Consider the following 19,280-nt stretch of genomic DNA (forward strand, 5'->3'; position numbering starts at 1 on the left):
ACGTTGTCCACCTCACCTGAGTTGCTCCATCGACAGAAACATCCACCAAACCAGACATCACGATTCCTGACCATCTTTCGCCGCCTCAGATCTCCTTCCCTGCCGCTGGAACCCACCGCAATAGCATCACCATCATCGACTCAGCAGATGAAGCTGAGGAGTACACGGGTCCACAAGAGAGGTCGCACTCTTTTGTTTCTGCTTATGTTATGCATTTCTTAATATTACCTACTACTTTATTGTCCTGTTCACCTCTTAGACTCCAAGTTAGGTCCAAACTTATGTTCAAAGTTGAGTTCTAAATTAGTTGTGGGGCACATATCGAGGCAACAATGAATAGTATCTCTGTCTAATATCTGGTTCACCTAGGGTATGCCTATGTTGTTCATCTTGGGTGGGAAACAAATAGTAAAGCAATCATCATCTGTTTTTTTATTAAATTAAAGCAATCATCAGCCTGCTATCATTATTTTTGGATCCATCCACTGGTTATTACCATTACTCTAGATTTCTGCATGCTCTCTTTACAGAATCTCACTATATTTTTTTCATATGCATGTCACATATTGTACACAGTCATGCTGAACATGTAGAGAAAAAGAGAAGAGTTTTGTACGACAATACAATGTCATGCATACATTGCTCCATGGTGAGTTCAATGGCAAACCCTCCCCTCCCCCTCTCTAGATTGTAATCCATAGGAAGATATCTGTTCTGAGGCGGATTCAGATACAGCTGGCCACTCCTATTTACCCCCAAGGCGTTTTCTCTAACTTGGCATGATGATGTTCGTCATATCATGCATATGTTGCCTTGCAGTGCCTACATTCGACATCATATATGTCATCTGCTTAGTTTAGACATGTTCTATAATGCCACTTGTTTAGTTCAATATCATATACGGGAATTATGTAGTCTCATGTCTTTTAGCCAGCCATAATATACGTGAAATGTGCAATGCCATCCTGTTTAACTAGCCATCATATATTTGAATGATATTTAGCCCATCATTTTCTTCATTAAATTTCCATTTGTCGACAATGTTTGTACATTAAACTACTCTTCCGGTGAATCAGCCATCTGTGTGGGTGATGGAAAAAATCTAGAGTGAAAACAAGGCCTTCAGAGCAAACAGTGCTACCCGTCGAAGCAGATCTCTTGCTGGGTCCTGGTAGCTCCTCAGAGATGGATTCAGGGACATATGATCAGTCCTATTCCCCCACCGAGGTGTGTGCTCTAACTTGGCACAGTTCTACTGCTCATATCATGCATGCGGTGTCTTGCATTTCATAGTTTGGACATCATATACACAATACTCAACACCATGTTCTTAGTTCAGACATCATATATGCGAATGCCCTCTTCTTAGAATATAAATCACAAATGTGAATTAAATCATGCGATCTTGGTTACTTAGATAACATGTATGTGAATTATGTCATGTGATCTTGTTTAGTCAGTCATCATATCTTTGAGTTATGTTATGCTATGCTATCCAGTTTAGATAGACATCATATATGTGAAATTATGTCATGCTTTCTGTTTTAGTTAAACAATATACATGTCAACTATTTAATGCCCTCTTTTTTCCACACTATCTATTGCATCTGTCTCTCATACAATGTCTGTACATTCAACTATGTTTCCTGTTTATCAGTCATTTAAATTGGAGCGGGTGATGGCAATATCTAGCGGAGTAAAAACACAGTCTTCAAATAAAACAGTGCTACCTCTTGTTGGAGATAGCACCCCGGTTGTACATGCACGAGAACCAGCCCTACCACACATAACCCAGACTCTCGCAGATTTTACCCCTACTGCGATGGACAAAGAACTAGCTTCACCCAATCTAACCCCAACCCCAGCAGATAGTAACCTAGTTCTTGTTGACACAGCACCATCTCTAGCACAGAGCTCCCACACAAGAGCAGTTAGTAAGGCATCTCCAATGCCCAAAGTGCCAGTACTACCACGGCGAACCCCAACTCCACAAGTTAGTACACCTATTCCTGTGGAGGAAGCACAACTAGCCATTCATAGTTTAGCATCTATCACATTTGATGTTGTTAAATCCTATGTGCGTAACTTCCCATCATGGAAATATTATACCGAAGATGAAGGAAAATGCCAGTTGCAGGTGTTTGTTCAGGAGTTATGTGTAAGTCATGTTATTCATGGCAATTACTTTGGTTTGTCCCATACATTCTACCTCCATGATGGTTATAATACAACAAATTTTCCCATTTTTCTCTATAGAGAAGGACCGATTTGGAAACTCAGGATGATGCAACCTGTGCTAATACCTCTGCTATCTTCAAGAATGCTTGGTGGCAGTATCATAATTACCTGAAGAAATGTACTTCACTGGCAAAGAAACTCATCAAATTCCCTTACATTCTCCCGAGACACATTTACTGGATGATGACTGGGAACGCCTTGTTCTTTACTGGTCCCGAACCAAGAATGTGGTAAGGTCTATGAGCTCATTTTATTTTAAGTATTATATGCTTGCATCTTACTGTACTTTGTTCATGTAGAACAAGTTCTTAAACCTGAAGAACAACTATTCTCATTTAAGATTCCATTGCTATCGTGCATACTGCTTTGCTCTTGTATCACTGTATTTACTCGTACAAACTTATTTTTCAATTGAACGATCCAATGGAAACTCCAATGCCACAACATGTATGTTTACGCATGTTTCTTTAACAGGTTTCCTCTTATAAAGAGCTCTGTTGATTTCAATTTCAATTGTGTATACAATTAACTTATCATATCATGCACATTACTAGCATCATAACATGGCCGATAGTGTTGTTGTACATGTAGACCTGTGGTACCCATATGAAATCTTGGTGTGCCGTGTAGTTTCCCATGCTTTGTATTCTTTCAGTGCTGCTTTCTCTTGAACTGATATGATTTGTACCGTGTCTCTATTTTGATTTGGCAAGACAATGCAGTGACCATAGGACATAGATATATGTTTTTTGATGCTTTTATAATGTACTACTTGGCAATGGAAGACTTGGTAGTCTAATCATGTCCACCTTACTAATGAATTTGTTCACCGAAATGAGTTTCACATACTAGTACATGCTAAACCTATTATGTGTCTGCTTGCTTCTTCTTTTAGAATGCTGATAGAATATTAGGGAAGAGTGCCTTATTAAGCAATGATAAAGGAAATAATGTAGATAAGGTTCAAGATCATGAGACATCCTTGTTTGTCTCCAACAAAGCTGATAAAACAGCTAAGGAAAACTATCTTTAAGACAGTGAGGCAAACCCAAAGTCCTGTCTTGGTTTACTATTCGAGTTACTGGCCACTACCGCTTGCACAAGCTATTCAAACTCACTGTCTGAATTAGTTCGGGTTCTTGAGTCTCAACTACAAGATGAAAGACATCGATCAGTTGTGCTGCAACAGAAGCGGAAGGACTGCAGAAGTCCCTAGAGCATTCAGATGCATACTTTCTGGTGCAACAACAAGCGTTGGAGGATTTCAGAGCCAAACAGGACAAAGCTAATAAGCTTGCTAAGCTTATTACCAGCATGGTGGATACCCAGGATAACGTTTATTAAGCTCTTCTGAAGTTGTTTCAGTTATGGACTTGTTTTGTTGCCTCGTTTATTTGCACTAGTGGCCAATTTTGACGGCCAATGTATATAATATGCTGCTTTGTTCCCTATATTTGCACTGGTGGCGAACTTTGATGCCCAGTGGATATAATATGTGTAATAGATGTAATGGGATAGTGTAAGTTGATTGCTTATTTATTTCCTTATTGTCTTGTTTAATTTTTTTTCTAGTCACTGCAGTTCTTTTTCCGTGTTTTTCTAGTGGCCATAATAACCTATTTTTGGTAACTAGGCCACAATAATCATGGCAACACATGTACTGTTGTAACCATGGGCCTCCTGTAGGCCGTAGGATCCGTGGGCCTTCTACGGGTCATAGGATCCGTGGGCCTTCTACGGGCCGTAGGATCCATGGGCCTTCCACGGGCCGTAGGATCCATGACTTTCTATGGGCCATATAATCCATGGGCCTTCTACAGGCCGTAGGATCTATTGGTCTTCTACGGGCCGTAGGATCCATGGGCCTTCTACGGGGCGTATAATCATTTCGCAAACCATGGGCCATACTATTCACGGACCATAATGGGCCGTTAATAGGCCGTATTTGATAACACTATGAAAACAGCCCAACGGGTTAACGGGCCGCAAACGGGCCGAATGTAACCACAGGCTGAATTTGGCCCACAAACGGAACATGCCAGTAACGGACCGTAACTAACTGAATTCTAGAAATGATCCTAAGAATAAATGGGCCCTTAGAAGGCCGAAAGTTAACACGAGCTGGAAACGGCTGACGGAATAATGGGCCATTAATGGGTATAAAGCGATACACTATTCATTATGGGCCAGTTTCATCTCGGGCCGTTAATGGGCCGAGAGTTACAGAGGGCCTCATATGGGCCGAAGACATCATGGGCCATACATGGGTCGGAAGTTACAACGGGCTGGAATCATATTGGACAGCCCAGATGAAGCTACTGGGCTTAATTCTGATAGTCCGTAATGGGTCGGGAGTTAGCGGGACGTAAATGAGCTATATACGAACAAGCCATTAATAGGCTTTCCGTGGGCCGACCCATTACCTTTTTACCAAGTCAAACGGTCCGACCTTTTCACCGGAATGGGCCTCTGTTGGGCTGTGCCACGTGTCGACATATCATAGGCGTCTCCTGTCCAATGAGTGGATGACATCGGTCCCAACAGTGAGCCAACACGTGTTTCCTCTAGCCAATGAGAATTTTACATGTGGAAAATACATATTGGTACGGGCTGTTAATGGGTTATGGATTCAAAACTGGACCTGATAGCTTAACGGTGACCTGTTACGGTGGATGCCACATGTCGGTCACCCTTGACGAAAGAACTTCTATGATGCGCGATTTATCGTCCTCGAAGTGGACACTTCCGTGATGATAATTTTGGTAATGTCATGGAACACTTCTACGACAACACAGGTATGACTATCTCGATTCTGTCATAAAATCGTCATGGATGTACATGCATGATAGAAAACGTGACCTACTGTGACAAACACGTATCATCATGAAAGTGTATTTTTTTTGTAGTGGTTGAGCATGAACATTATATTTAGATCTTGTTTAGTGCGAGACTGTTATTCATTTAAATCAGAGAAGAATGGTTGTTCTATTTATGTGAGTAATATCTTTTATGGTCATGCACCCTTGAAGAGTGGTCTATTTCTGTTGAATCTCGATCGTGGAGATACTCATATTCATAATATTGATTCCAAAACATGCAAAGTTGATAATGATAGTGCAACTTATTTGTGGCACTGCCGTTTGAGTCATATCAGTGGCAAAGTTGAGAATCATTGTAACAAGAAAAATTAAATTTCCACGATCTGACCGTGGAGGTGAATATTTGAGTTACGAGTTTGGCCTTCATTTAAAACAATGTGGAATAGTTTCACAGCTCATGCCACCTAGAACACCACAATGTAATGGTGTATCCGAACGTCGTAACCACACTTTGTTAGATATGGTGCGATCTATGATATATCTTACCGATTTACCACTATAGTTTTGGGGTTATGCATTAGAGACAACTACACTCACGTTAAACAGAGCACCGTAAAAATCCATTGAGACGACACCGTATGAAATGTGGTTTGGCAACAATCCTAAGATGTCGTTTCTTAAAGTTTGGGGATGTGATGCTTATGTCAAAAGGCTTCAGCCTGATAAGCTCGAACCCAAAATGGAGAAGTGCGTCTTCATAGGATACCCTAAGTAAACAATTGGGTACACCTCCTACTAGATAAATTTATCTACAGCAAAGTGATTAGTAGCACAGTAATACGATAGTTTTGTTGATAGCAGCAGTAGTAACGGTAACGATAACTGTGATAGCAGTGATATTGTGGTAGTAATGATAGCAGTAGCAATAGTAGTAACTTAACAAGAACAATATAAGATAAATTCATAGGCATTGGATCGGTGACGCATTGGACGACATTCATCATGAGACAGTTATAACCTAGGGCGATACGGCACTAGCTCCAGTTCATAAATATAATGTAGGCATGTATTCCATAAATAGTCATACATGCTTACAGAAAGGACTTGCATGACATCTTTTGTCCTACCCTCCCGTGGCAATGCAGAGTCGTCAAAGCTCAATTCCAGCCGCTGCAGAGTCCACAAACACCAGATCCAATCTAGACAGCATCTCGGAGGGGTTCATCATGTCCATTGGTGCCTATCCGATGATGTGTGAGTAGTGCGGACTACCACCCCTGAAGAATTTCTTCACGAAGTCGATGGAGGAGCGCCAACGTTGTCGGAGTCGGTTGTTGTAGTAGGGCCTGTCGCAGTGTCGTCCAAGTCATCCTTTTCACCAGTCTCGCGCGGTGAGGAATATGAGCTGGGCACCAAAGGAGGAACTTCAACCTTCTTGAATTTCTTCGCTGGTGGCTTACCAATTTACCACTATAGTTTTGGGGTTATGCATTAGAGACAGATGCACTCACCTTAAACACAACACCATAAAAACCCATTGATACGACACTGTATGAACTGTGATTTGGCAACAAACCTAAGTTGTCATTTCTTAAAGTTTGGCGATGTGATGCTTATGTCAGAAGGCTTCATCCTGATAAGCTCGAACCCAAAACGGAGAAGTGCATCTTCATAGGATGCCCTAAGGAAACAATTGGGTACACCTTCTACTAGATTAATTTATCTACAACAAAGTGATTAGTAGCACAGTAATATGATAGTTTCGATGATAGCAGCAGTAGTAACGGTAACGGTAACAGTGATAACAGTGATATTGTGGCAGTAATGATAGTAGTAGCAATAGTAGTAGCTTAACAAGAACAATATAAGATAAATTCATAGGCATTGGATCAGTGACGCGTTGGATGATATTCATCATGAGACAGTTATAACCTAGGGCGATACGGCACTAGCCCCAGTTCATAAATATAATGTAGGCATGTATTACGTACATAGTCATACGTGCTTATGGAAAGGACTTGCATGCCATCTTTTGTCCTACCCTCCCGTGGCAATGCAAAGGGAAGCTCCTCAGGGAGTCGTCAAAAATCAATTCTAGCCGCCGTAGAGTCCACAAACACCAGATCCAATCTAGACACCATCTCGGAGGGGTTCATAATGTCTATTGGTGCCTATCCGATGATGTGTGAGTAGTTTTTTGTAGACCTACGGGTCCGTAGTTAGTAGCTAGATGTCTCTCTCTCTCTCTCTCTCTCTCTCTCGCTCTCTCTCTCTCTTGATTATGTAACATCCCAAATTTTCAATTTGGAATGTTATACATAGATCATCATATGCATATCATATTTTATTGCATTTTTGGTTGATCCTAATAATTCTAAGCAACTCAAGGACCCACGGGGAGAGTTGGGGATTTCGTTATTTTCATATTTCAGTTTTCTCAAATTTGTAACAGAGGATCATTTGGTTTTAATTATTTTTCTCTTCGAATATTTCTAATATGAAAACAAAAGAGAGGGGATAAAATGACTTCTCCAAAATAAAAAAATATTGGAGGAAAAATATTTAAAACAAATAAGAATTTTATTTTGAGTTTTATGGCTATTTTATTTGAATTAGGAAAGAATGCGTTTTTCAAAATTACATTAAGGCCCAAATAAGTGTTCACTTTGTTCGCAATATTATTAGAGGACCGTGAAAATTCATTTCAGGATTTTTGGAGTCCGTTTAGTATTTCTTTTATTAGTTTTTCTTTGTCAAGATTTATTTAAAAAAGTTGCACCGACCTTACCGGGCCATGTCCGACATGGACACTGCGCCCGGCCGGCCTTATAAGCCGAGGGCCCGAGCCACCAGCCCAGCCCTGCCCCGCTGAAACCCTAGCCCCGTGCCGCCGCCGCCGCCACTCACCGCCGCTGCCTCCCCAACGCGCCGCCGCCGGAGCTGCCCGCCGCCGCCCTGATCCTGCCACCACCGCCGATCTCGCCGGAGGTATAAGCCACCGCCGCTGTCGTTCGGTTTTTTAGGAAACCCTAGATCTATTGTTTTTTTAAAATCAATTCGGGTTTTTTCGGTTTAGTTAATTAGCAGACGTTCATCCATACGTTCGTTTTAACAAACGCTGTTTGTCAGTTTAGCATAGACAGCGAACGCTCGTTCGTTAGCCTGTTCGTCCGTTTATCTTTTTCCATGGTTTTTCTGCGATTATTTCGATCACGATTTTTGCCCTCATCTTCGTTTGAGTTTATCTTTTCGCTCGTTTATTGGAATCAGGTGAAACAAGCGCCTAGATCTTCGCTTCGAAGCCCTCTTTCTGTTTAACCAACTTGAACAAGATTTTAATACTATAAAATTTGACTTTAGTCCAGATTAGTAATCGGATCTTGTTTCTTTCATAGTTTGAGTTTCGTTTCTCCGTTTGATTTGATTCTTTTTGCAAACCGGAGTTCTTCAGTTGAACTTTCTGGTTAGATCTTCTTATTTGAGTTTTACCCGTGATTTTAGTTGAGTACTTATGTATGTTATTGTTTGTTTGCGATAGAATTCCCAGAGTGCGAAGCGTGTTACTATGAGTCCCTAGGTTTTGCAGATCATCAGCAAGGCAAGTAACACTTTTATCATACCCCTTTATTACCCAGTTTTTATGCATTAGTTTCAACCATCAAACATTGCATGGTTAGGATCTGAATAACATGTGGGTTTGGGAAGTAGATGACGAGGTAGAACCTATTGCCTGTTTATTATCAAACCTTTGGGAGTTACTTCTACGTTATGCTTAGGATTTCTATGCTATGCTCGTAGACGTGGATTGGGTGAGAGTATCCATGACAGATGTGAGTACTGTTAATTTATGGTTAACTTAAGGTGGCTACTTAGATACACATCTGGGTGGATTGGTTGAGGCACCCTAGAGTACCCAGTGGTTGTCAGGGCACCTAGAGAATTCAGTGTTGTCCTAGGATATCCTAGATTACCCGTGAGATCATCCTACGGTTCGCCACCCAGGCTCAAAGGGATCATAATATTATTCACGCTACAAAATTCCGTGTGCATCCACAAGCCATTATGGGCTCTGGCATAGTTGAATATGTTGCGTGAGCTCTTGAAGAGGTAGACTAGCAGATGTAGGGGATGTAGGTGGTACTGTCTACCAGGAGTAAAGAGTTAATGCTTCTGAAAGACTGTGTCTCGGTCACCCGTTTCTCAAACACCATGTAGTGCGATAAATCTAACGGAGGAGATCGAGTATTGTGGGGAAAAGTGCACAAACCTCTACAGAGTGTACAAACTAATCATGGTTAGCCATGTCCCCGGTTATGGACATCTTGAGAATCTGGTTCTTTCGATTATCATGTTGATCTCATCACTCTAAATTAATTTTGTTGGGTAATTGATGATGCTTAATTGGGATTGAGTTGGAGGAACCTTCTCAATGTTTAACAACCACCATGATAGTTAAATAAAATTTATTCCTTTGTTATAGGAATAAATTGGCTTTATGCAAAACTGTAACTGTAGAGCTTTCCACCAGCCATATATTTCATCTAGTGATAGTTTTAATTCTGTTCATTACTCTATGTGTTACTTTGCTAGCATATTCCATGTGCTGACCCGTTTCGGGCTGCAACATATCATGTTGCAGACTTTTCAGACGACAAGTAAGGTGCCATAGGTCGTTGCCGTTCACTCAGCTATGCTGTTGGAGTTGATGGACTCACTTTATCTTCCAAGCCTTCCACTGTTATCGTATTTAGATGGCCTTATGCAATATTATGGTAATAAGTTCTCTCTGGATACATTCGATGTAATAAGTGTGTGATTGCAACTCTGTTATAAATCCTCCAGTACTGTGCATGTCAGCATTACCGATCCAGGGATGACACTAATGCACAGAGACTAGACCGTTTGAGGTCTGGTCGCTACAGATTATCAATACAATGGTCTCTTGGAGATCCATATGATGTAAGTCTTTTTGCGGTGTGTTTGTTGGGATCCGATGAACTTTGAGTTTATGATAAGTTCTATGTTTTTGTACATGAAAGTTATTTGAGTCTTCTTTGATCTCTTATATGCATGATTGCTTATAGCCTCGTATTTCTTCTCCGATATTTGGGTTTTTTTGGCCAACTTGATCTATTTATCTTGCAATGGGAAGAGGTGCTTTGTGATGGGTTCGATCTTACGGTGCTTGATCCCAGTGACAGAAAGGGAAACGACACATATGTATCGTTGCTAATAAGGATAGCAATATGGGGTCTATTTCTACATAAATAGATCTTCTCTACATCATGTCATCATTCTTATTGCATTACTCCGTTTCTCCATGAACTTAATACACTAGATGCATGCTGGATAGCGATCGATGTGTGGAGTAATAGTAGTAGATGCAGGCAGGTGTCGGTCTACTAATCTTGGACGTGATGCCATATACCTGGATATTGTCATGATTATTTGAAGTTCTATGAATTGCCCAACAGTAATTGTTTTCCCACCATTTGTTATTTTTCTCGAGAGAAGCCACTAAAGAAACCTACGGCCTCCGGGTCTCTTTTCATCATATTTTCCTTTGCGATATATTTTCCTCTGCATTTATTTTCAGATCTATTAAACCAAAAATACAAAAATACGTTGCTGCAATTTATTTGTTCCGCAATCTATTTATCCTATCTACCACTTTTGCCACATGTTATGTGCCTATCTTGAGGTGATGTACCCGAAAGGGGCTGACAATCCCTTTTACACGTTGGGTTGCGAGTATTTGTTATTTGTGCGCAGGTGATGTTTATGTGGTGTGAGGAGGTTCTCCTACTGGTTCGATAACCTTGGTCTCATCAGCGAGGGAAATACCTACCGTCGCTATACTGCATCATCCCTTCCTCTTTGGGGAAATACCGATGTACTTCTAGCAGACTTCACTGGGTGAAAGGCCTACTGCACGAGCCGAAGCTGGTGTTATGAACGTCTGTCAAGCTCGATCTGACAACTTCTCATTATTTTAGTGTGCCATGCTTTATGCCTTAGAATCGACACTTCAAAGATGTTTTGAACGTCATGGACCATATGAGATGTTCCAAGAGTTGAAGTTAATATTTCAAGCAAATGCCCGAGTTGAGAGATAAGAAGTCTCCAACAAGTTTTATAGCTACAAGATGGAGGAGAACAGTTCTATTAGTGATCACATACTCAGAATGTCCGGGTACCATAATCACTTGACTCAGCTTGGATTTAATCTTGCAGATGATTGTGTCAATGACAGAGTTCTTCAATCACTGCCACCAAGCTACAAAGGCTTCATGATGAACTACAATATGCAAGGCATGGAAAATACTATTCCCGATCTTTTCGCAATGCTAAAGGTTACGGAGGTAGAAATCAAGAAGGAGCATCTAGTGTTGATGGTTAACAAGACCACTAGTTTCAAGAAGAAGGGCAAGGGTAAGAAGGGGAACTTCAAGAAGAATGGCAAGCAAGTTGTCTCTGCTGGGAAGAAACCAAAGCTGGACCCAAGTTTGAAACTGAGTGCTTCTACTACAAAGGGACAGGTCACTTCAGGCGAAACTGCCCCAAGTGTTTGGTGAGAACAAGGATGGCAAAGTGAACAAAGGTATATTTTATAACATGTTATTTATGTGTACCTTACCAAATCTCGTAGTAGTGCCTGGGTATTATACAGGTTCAGTTGCTCATATTTGTAACTCAAAACAGGGACTACAGATTAAATGAGGTTGGCCAAGGACGAGGTGATGATGCGCGTCGGGAGTGGTTCCAAAGTCGATTTGATCGCTGTTGGCACGCTACCTCTCTACCTTTGGGATTAGTTTTAGGCCTGAATAATTGTTATTTGGTGCCAGCGTTGAGCATGAACATTATATCTGGATCTTGTTTAGTGTGAGACAATTATTCATTTAAATCAGAGAATAATGGTTGTTCTATTTATATGAATAATATCTTTTATGGTCATGCACCCTTGAAGAGTGGTCTATTTCTTTTGAATCTCGATCGTGCAGATACACGTATTCATAATATTGATGCCAAAATATGCAAAGTTGATAATGATAGTGCAACTTATTTGCGGCACTGCCGTTTGAGTCATATCAGTGTAAAACGCATGAAGAAACTCCATAAAGATGGACTTTTGGAATCACTTGATTATGAATCATTTGATACTTATGAACCGTGACTTATGGGCAAGATGAGTAAAACTCCATTCTCCAAAACAATGAAATGAGCTAATGACTTATTGGAAATAATACATACCGATGTATGAGGTTCGACGAGTGTTGAGGCTCGTGGCGGGTATCGTTATTTTCTGACCATCACATATTGTTTGAGTAGATATGGGTATATCTTCTTAATGAAACACAAGTCTGAAACATTTGAAAAGTTCAAAGAATTTTAGAGTGAAGTGGAGAAGCATCATAACAAGCAATAAAGTATCTATGATCTGATCATGGAGGTGAATATTTGAGTTACGAGTTTGTCCTTCATTTAAAATAGTGTGGAATAGTTTCACAGCTCACGCCACCTAGAACACCACAGCGTAATGGTGTGCCCGAACGTCATAACCACACTTTATTAGATATGGTGCGATCTATGATGTCTCTTACCGATTAACCACTATCGTTTTGGGGTTAAGCATTAGAGACAGTTGCATTCAATGTTAAACAGGGCACCGTCAAAATCCATTGAGACGACACCGTATGAAATGTGGTTTGGCAACAATCCTAAGTTGCCATTTCTTAAAGTTTTGGGATGCGATGCTTATGTCAAAAGGCTTCAGCCTGATAAGCTCGAACCCAAAACGGAGAAGTTTGTCTTCATAGGATACCCTAAGAAAACAATTGGATACACCTTATACCAGATTAATTTATCTGTAGCAAAGTGATTCGTAGCACAGTAATATGATAGTTTTGATGGTAGCAGCACTAGTAACAGTAACGATAATAGTGATAACAGTGATATTGTGGCTGTAACAATAGTAGTAGCAATAGTAGTAACTTAACAAGAACAATATAAGATAAATTCATAGGCATTGGATTGGTGACTCGTTGGATGATATTCATCATGAGACAGTTATTTAACTAGGGCGATAGGGCACTAGCTCCAATTCATAAATATAATGTAGGCATGTATTCCGTAAATAGTCATACTTGCTTATGAAAATAAATTGCATGACATCTTTTGTCCTACCCTCCGTGGCAATGTGGAGGGCCAGCTCCTAGGGGAGTTGACAAAAATCAATTCCAACCGCCACAGAGTCCAAAAACACCAGATCCAATCTAGACACCATCTTAGAGGGGTTCATGATGTCCATTGGTGCCTATCCGATGATGCGTGAGTAGTTCTTTGTAGACCTACGGTTCCATAGTTAGTAGCTAGATGGACTCCTCTCTCTCCCTTGATTATCAATACAATGGTCTCTTGGAGATCCATATGATTTAAGTCTTTTTGCGGTGTGTTTGTTGGGATCTAATGAACTTTGAGTTTATGATAAGTTCTATGTTTTTGTACATGAAAGTTATTTGAGTCTTCTTTGATCTCTTATATGCATGATTGCTTATAGCCTCGTATTTCTTCTCTGATACTTGGGTTTTGTTTGGCCAACTTGATCTATTTATCTTGCAATGGGAAGAGGTGCTTTGTGATGGGTTCGATCTTACAGTGCTCGAACCCAGTGACAGAAAGGGAAACGACATGTATGTATTGTTTTTATTAAGGATAACAAGATGGGGTCTATTTCTACATAAATAGATATTGTCTACATCATGTCATCATTCTTATTCCATTACTCCGTTTCTCCATGAACTTAATACACAAGATGCATACTAGATAGCGGTCGATGTGTGGAGTAATAGTAGTAGATGCAGGCAGGGGCCGGTCTACTAATATTGGACGTGATGCCTATATAAAGATCATTGCCTAGATACCGTCATGATTATTTTAATACCTATCAATTGCCCAACAGTAATTGTTTTCTCGCCCTTTGCTATTTTTCTCGAGAGAAGCCACTAGTGAAACCTACGGCCCCCGGGTCTCTTTTCATCATATTTGCCTTAACGATCTATTTTCCTTTGCATTTATCTTCAGATCTATTAAACTAAAATAAAAAAATACCTTCCTGCAATTTATTTGTTCTGCAATCTATTTATCCAATCTACCACTTTTACCTCATGTTATTTGCCTATCTTGAGGCGCCGTACCCGAAAGGGATTGACAACCCCTTTTACACGTCGGGTTGTGAGTATTTGTTATTTGTGTGCATGTTTTGTTTACGTGTGAGGAGGTTCTCCTACTGGTTCGGTAACCTTGCTCTCATCACTGAGGGATATACCTACCATTTCTATACTGCATCATCCCTTCCTCTTTGGGGAAATACCGACATAGCTCTTGCAGACATCAAAGGAAATTCTGGCGCCGTTGCCTTGGAGAATCTTCAACATCAATCAGGTTCCTAAACACGAATCTTATCTCCTCGCAATTTAAATTATTTTCCATTTGCCAATCGTTTTCCTCTCCCCCACTTCACAAAAAATTTCCATTTTATTCACCCTCTTTTTCATTCACCGTTTTCTCGTCAGATCTGTTTTTCGTGTGCAATCTTGTGATTGCTTTTGTCATTATGGATATTTCTTCCTCTATTGCATGCACCCCCAAGAATGAGGTTCTCAACTTTAAACAAAGGGGAGGAGAGAATTTAAAAGATGCTTGGTATCGGATTTGCAATGCTCATAATAGAGCTATCCGTAAGCAATCTACCGTTGTTCTTCTTTGATGTTTTTATGTGGGCATTACCTCTTAGTATAGATTCGTCCTTATTAAGTTTACCGGTGGGAATTTCTTGATGTGTCCTTATCTTGATGCTTTTAACGCTTTTTGGAAATTTAGTGGGTTCACTGAGGGAGTAAAATAGCCTCGATGCTTATCGCATTATCTGTAGAAATACGTTTTGACGTACCAATCAGACTATAATGGAAACGGCTTTTTGCACAACCTATTCGGTGCTGGATCCTTTCCTAATCTGTATTTCCCTCTTTTTCGTCTGATTTCCATTTACACCTCGGCACAACTTAAATCATCTGGGACTCTATTCATCCACGTACATCCATCAACAATAACATAAGTCCGAACACTTCTTATAGGACAATTCGGCGTCCCAAACATAACATTATATGCATTGGCTCCGAATCATGTCTTTGCTCAATAGTTGGGTTGCCTGGATCATATGGTTACTAACTTATGTTCCTCCTGTTCGGCTAAGGTAGTAAAGATAGAACTACTACGATTGTGTTTATGGCTCATCCGGATAAACATCTCAGTAGAGAAAGTCAAAAACTGACTGTCATGATGCGGAGAGAGCTGGTCAGCTATTGGGCGACTAATTAAAAATCTCTTGCGATTTTTTTCTGCATTATGCGATGAACCGGTCTTTGCCGGGATGGGCGTCTACGGCACCATGTTCGGACCATCGAGCAATACCAGGGGCTGCGCCTACAATCTTATTGTCAAACTCCTATGGCTAAGTGAGAGTGATAAAGCAACATAGTCTGATTGCCTGGTTCGCCGCACTAACACCTCCTTTAAGGACCAAGTCATTTGGGTTAAGTGTGTTTTTGTGCTGTTCTGAACACCCCCATACTATCTATGTGAGGGGCTGAAGCAACGACTGGCAAACTCTCAGATTCAATGAACGGCCGCAACGGAGGTAAAATAATTTCAGACGAAACAAGAAAATTATTATACAAACAACTTGTTTTCATCAATACAAAGTTTGGCCAGCACAGATACATTCATTCAAAAATGATGTCCTTCGAACATTGGCCCTCTACAATGCGGGATCCTTCAAGGACGTCATTAAAATACACCGCTCCGGCGTTCGGTGCTCCTTGCCTGCGGGCGGTCCCTCAGTTGCAAGATTGGTGGCATTCATCTTCACCCACTGCACCTTGACACGTGCGAAGGCCATCCGGGCACCTTCGATATAGATCGACTGCTTTGTAGCATCAAGCCGTGGGCAGGCATCGACTAGCCACTTCACAAGCACAAAGTAGCTACCGGGTATGGGTTTGGCTGGCCAAAGACGGACTATAACATCTTTCATGGCCAGTTCACCCACCCTTTGTAGCTCGGTCAGCTATTTCAGCTGATCACTGAGGGGCTCAGGATGCTCCGGCGCGAGGTACTACGACCAGAACAACTTCTCTATTGAGCTCCCCTCTTCGGCTCGTAAGAAATCCACATCATCAGAAATACTTCGGCGTAGATCCACAAACGCTCCTAGAGAACTCTAAATACGTGTCAGTAAGGTGTACTGTCTCCTTACAAATTTGCTCTGCATATTAAAGGCCTTACCCGCCGCGATCTGCTTGACCTCTTGGATCTCCCGACAGGCGCTTTGGGCTTTAACCCGGGCCTTCTTCGCTCTTTGGAGCGCCGTAGCAAGTTCGGAGTCTCGATCTGACACCGTGCGCTCCAAGGACTCACATTTTCTTATAGCATCTGTGAGCTCTTGTTGGACCTCATCCAACCTCGCTTCATGTTTCTGGCAGACGGCTCGCTCCTCGTCCACCTCCTTCTTGGCCTCGGCCAGCGCACTCTTGAGGGCCTCGACCTCAGACGCGTCAACTACGAGCATAATCAAAAAGCCCATTTAGATAACAAATAGGAACTCATATCATTTCAAATATGCTTCGGTATCACATACCTTGTTTTTCCTACAACTTCCACTTTACTGCGGACAGTTCGGCGGCATGCGAGGTTGCCGCTAGCATTGAAGCCTGTTCATCAAAAGAGACATATATGTTAGCTCTTGTGAAGCATTATTCGATCCTCTGTTCGGCCTTTCTTCGCGAACACCGAACAGAGTCTCAGGGGCTACTATCTATACACAGGCATTCCTTTTGCAAACAGCTAAAAATATGTTACGTCACATACCTCAAAGCCTATTAAAAGGCTGGTATAGGCTTGGTTCAATCTGTTTTTAGCAGACCGAACCTTTTCAACCACCGTACCCATAAGGGTACGGTGTTCCTCCATAATGGAAGCGCCCTGAAGCGCTTCCACCAGAGTGTCTGATGCCTCCGGATTGATAGATGAGCCGGTGGAGAAGGCGCGCCCCCTTCTTTTGAAGGAGGATGCTCGCTTGATTTCAGAGACATATGGGTCTCTAGAATAATATTCGGTAGGGGGCCGAATTGAGCTTGGCCCCTGTTGCCAGTCTCCATGGGGGTTGATTTCCCCCTCTTTTCGGCAATAGAGGCATTACCCTCTGTCGCCACCTTCACGGCCTCCCGCACCTCCCCGTGACCTGGAGAGGTTCTTGGGACAACACTTCAGTGTTGTCCGTAGCGGTGGGTGTTGATACCTGCGGAGGTGATTCACTCTCCATCGCGTTCAGCCCTAGCGAGTTTCCAGATGACGATGATCGTTGAGGGAGCTCGCGAGCGGGGCTGCAACGCACAGTCAATATGTTAGAACTACAAGGCATCAATCCAGATATATGAATGGTGTATTAGGATACTTACGATCCTACCAGGGGCTTCGGCCTAGGGTGCTGCTCGGGGATGGCTTCGACATCCGTTTCGGAGTCATCTGAAAGGGAGGGTTTCCCCTTCTTGGACGCCTACTGAGGGAGTCCTGGATAAGGGGGTATCCGGACAGCCGGACTGTACACTTTGGCCGTACTGTTGGACTATGAAGATACAAGATTGAAGACTTCATCCCGTGTCCGGATGGGACTCGCCTTTGCATGGAAGGCAAGCTTGGCTATTCGGATGATAGATCTCCTTCTCTGTAACCGACTCTGTGTAACCCTAGCCCCCTCCGATGTCTATATAAACCGAAGGGTTTAGTCCGTAGGACAACAACAATCATACCATAGGCTAGCTTCTAGGGTTTAGCCTCTACGATCTCCGGGTAGATCAACTCTTGTAATACTAATATCATCAAGATCAATCAAGCAGGAAGTTGCGTATTACCTCCATCGAGAGGGCCCGAACCTGGGTAAACACCGTGTCCCGAGTGTCCTGTTACCATTAGCCTTAGATGCACAGTTCGGGACCCCCTACCCGAGATCCGCCGGTTTTGACACCAACATTGGTGCTTTCATTGAGAGTTCCTCTGTGTCGTCGCTATAAGGCTCGATGGCTCCCCCAACCTTCAACAACAAAGTCCAGGGTGATACTTTTCTCCCCGGACGGATCTTCGTGTTTGGTGGCTTCGTACTGCGGTCCAACTCGCTTGGCCATCTGGAGCAGATCAACAGCTACGCCCCTGGCCGTCAGGTCAGGTTTGGAAACTTAAATTACACGGCCGATATCCACGGAGACTTGATCTTCGACGGATTCGGGCCTACGTCAGGAGCGCCGAACAGTCACGACAAGCACGACTTAAATCTACTGTCGGACAGTATTCGGGATCTCGCCCCTACTGCAACTCCGGACCTAAATCCGGGGCAGATCGCGTCGTCCAAGGACGAGTGGATGGACCCCGCCACGGAGGCCGCATACACTTCGGCGATAGAGCCAAACACAGACTCCGCCGTTAAAGAAATCTGCGTCACCGGACACTCGGATTTGTGTCCGGATGTGGGTTCAGAACTGCGCGCGCCCAGACCCATCAAGTTCGACTGGGCTCCAGTAATGGAGTTCACCGCCGTGGATATCTTTCAGCACTCCCCCTTGGGCGAAGCGCTTAATTCATTAAAATCTCTCTCTTTGTCAGAACACTCTTGGCCGAACTATGTCCGGCCCGAGTGGGACAAGGACGATGAAGGAAATCGCCTCCCACCCACCACCCACTTCATAGCCACTGTCGATGACCTAACAGACATGCTCGATTTCGACTCCGACGACATCGACGGTATGGACGTCGACGCAGGGGACGATCCGGAACCACCGCCCACGGGGCGCTGGACCGCCACTTCATCATATGACATCTACATGGTGGACACGCCTAAGGAAGACAACAGTGACAAAAAGGACACAATGGAGGATAAACCCCTCGGACAAAAACAAAAACGACGGCGTAGGCGCTGCTCTAATTCCAGTCAAAGTAAAAATAGCGATAACAGTGCAAGGAAAAAAGACACTCCGGTTGACTCCGAAGACAACAATATGAACCCAACAATGGAGCAAGAAGAGCTAGGCCACGCTGAACAAACGCCCAATCACAGCGATCCCGAGGGCCGAACTCATTAGACTGCCTACGGAGAGGAGGACACTCCGGTCG

Source organism: Triticum aestivum, chromosome 2B (genome assembly GCF_018294505.1).
Source record: "Triticum aestivum cultivar Chinese Spring chromosome 2B, IWGSC CS RefSeq v2.1, whole genome shotgun sequence".
NCBI lineage: Eukaryota > Viridiplantae > Streptophyta > Magnoliopsida > Poales > Poaceae > Triticum > Triticum aestivum.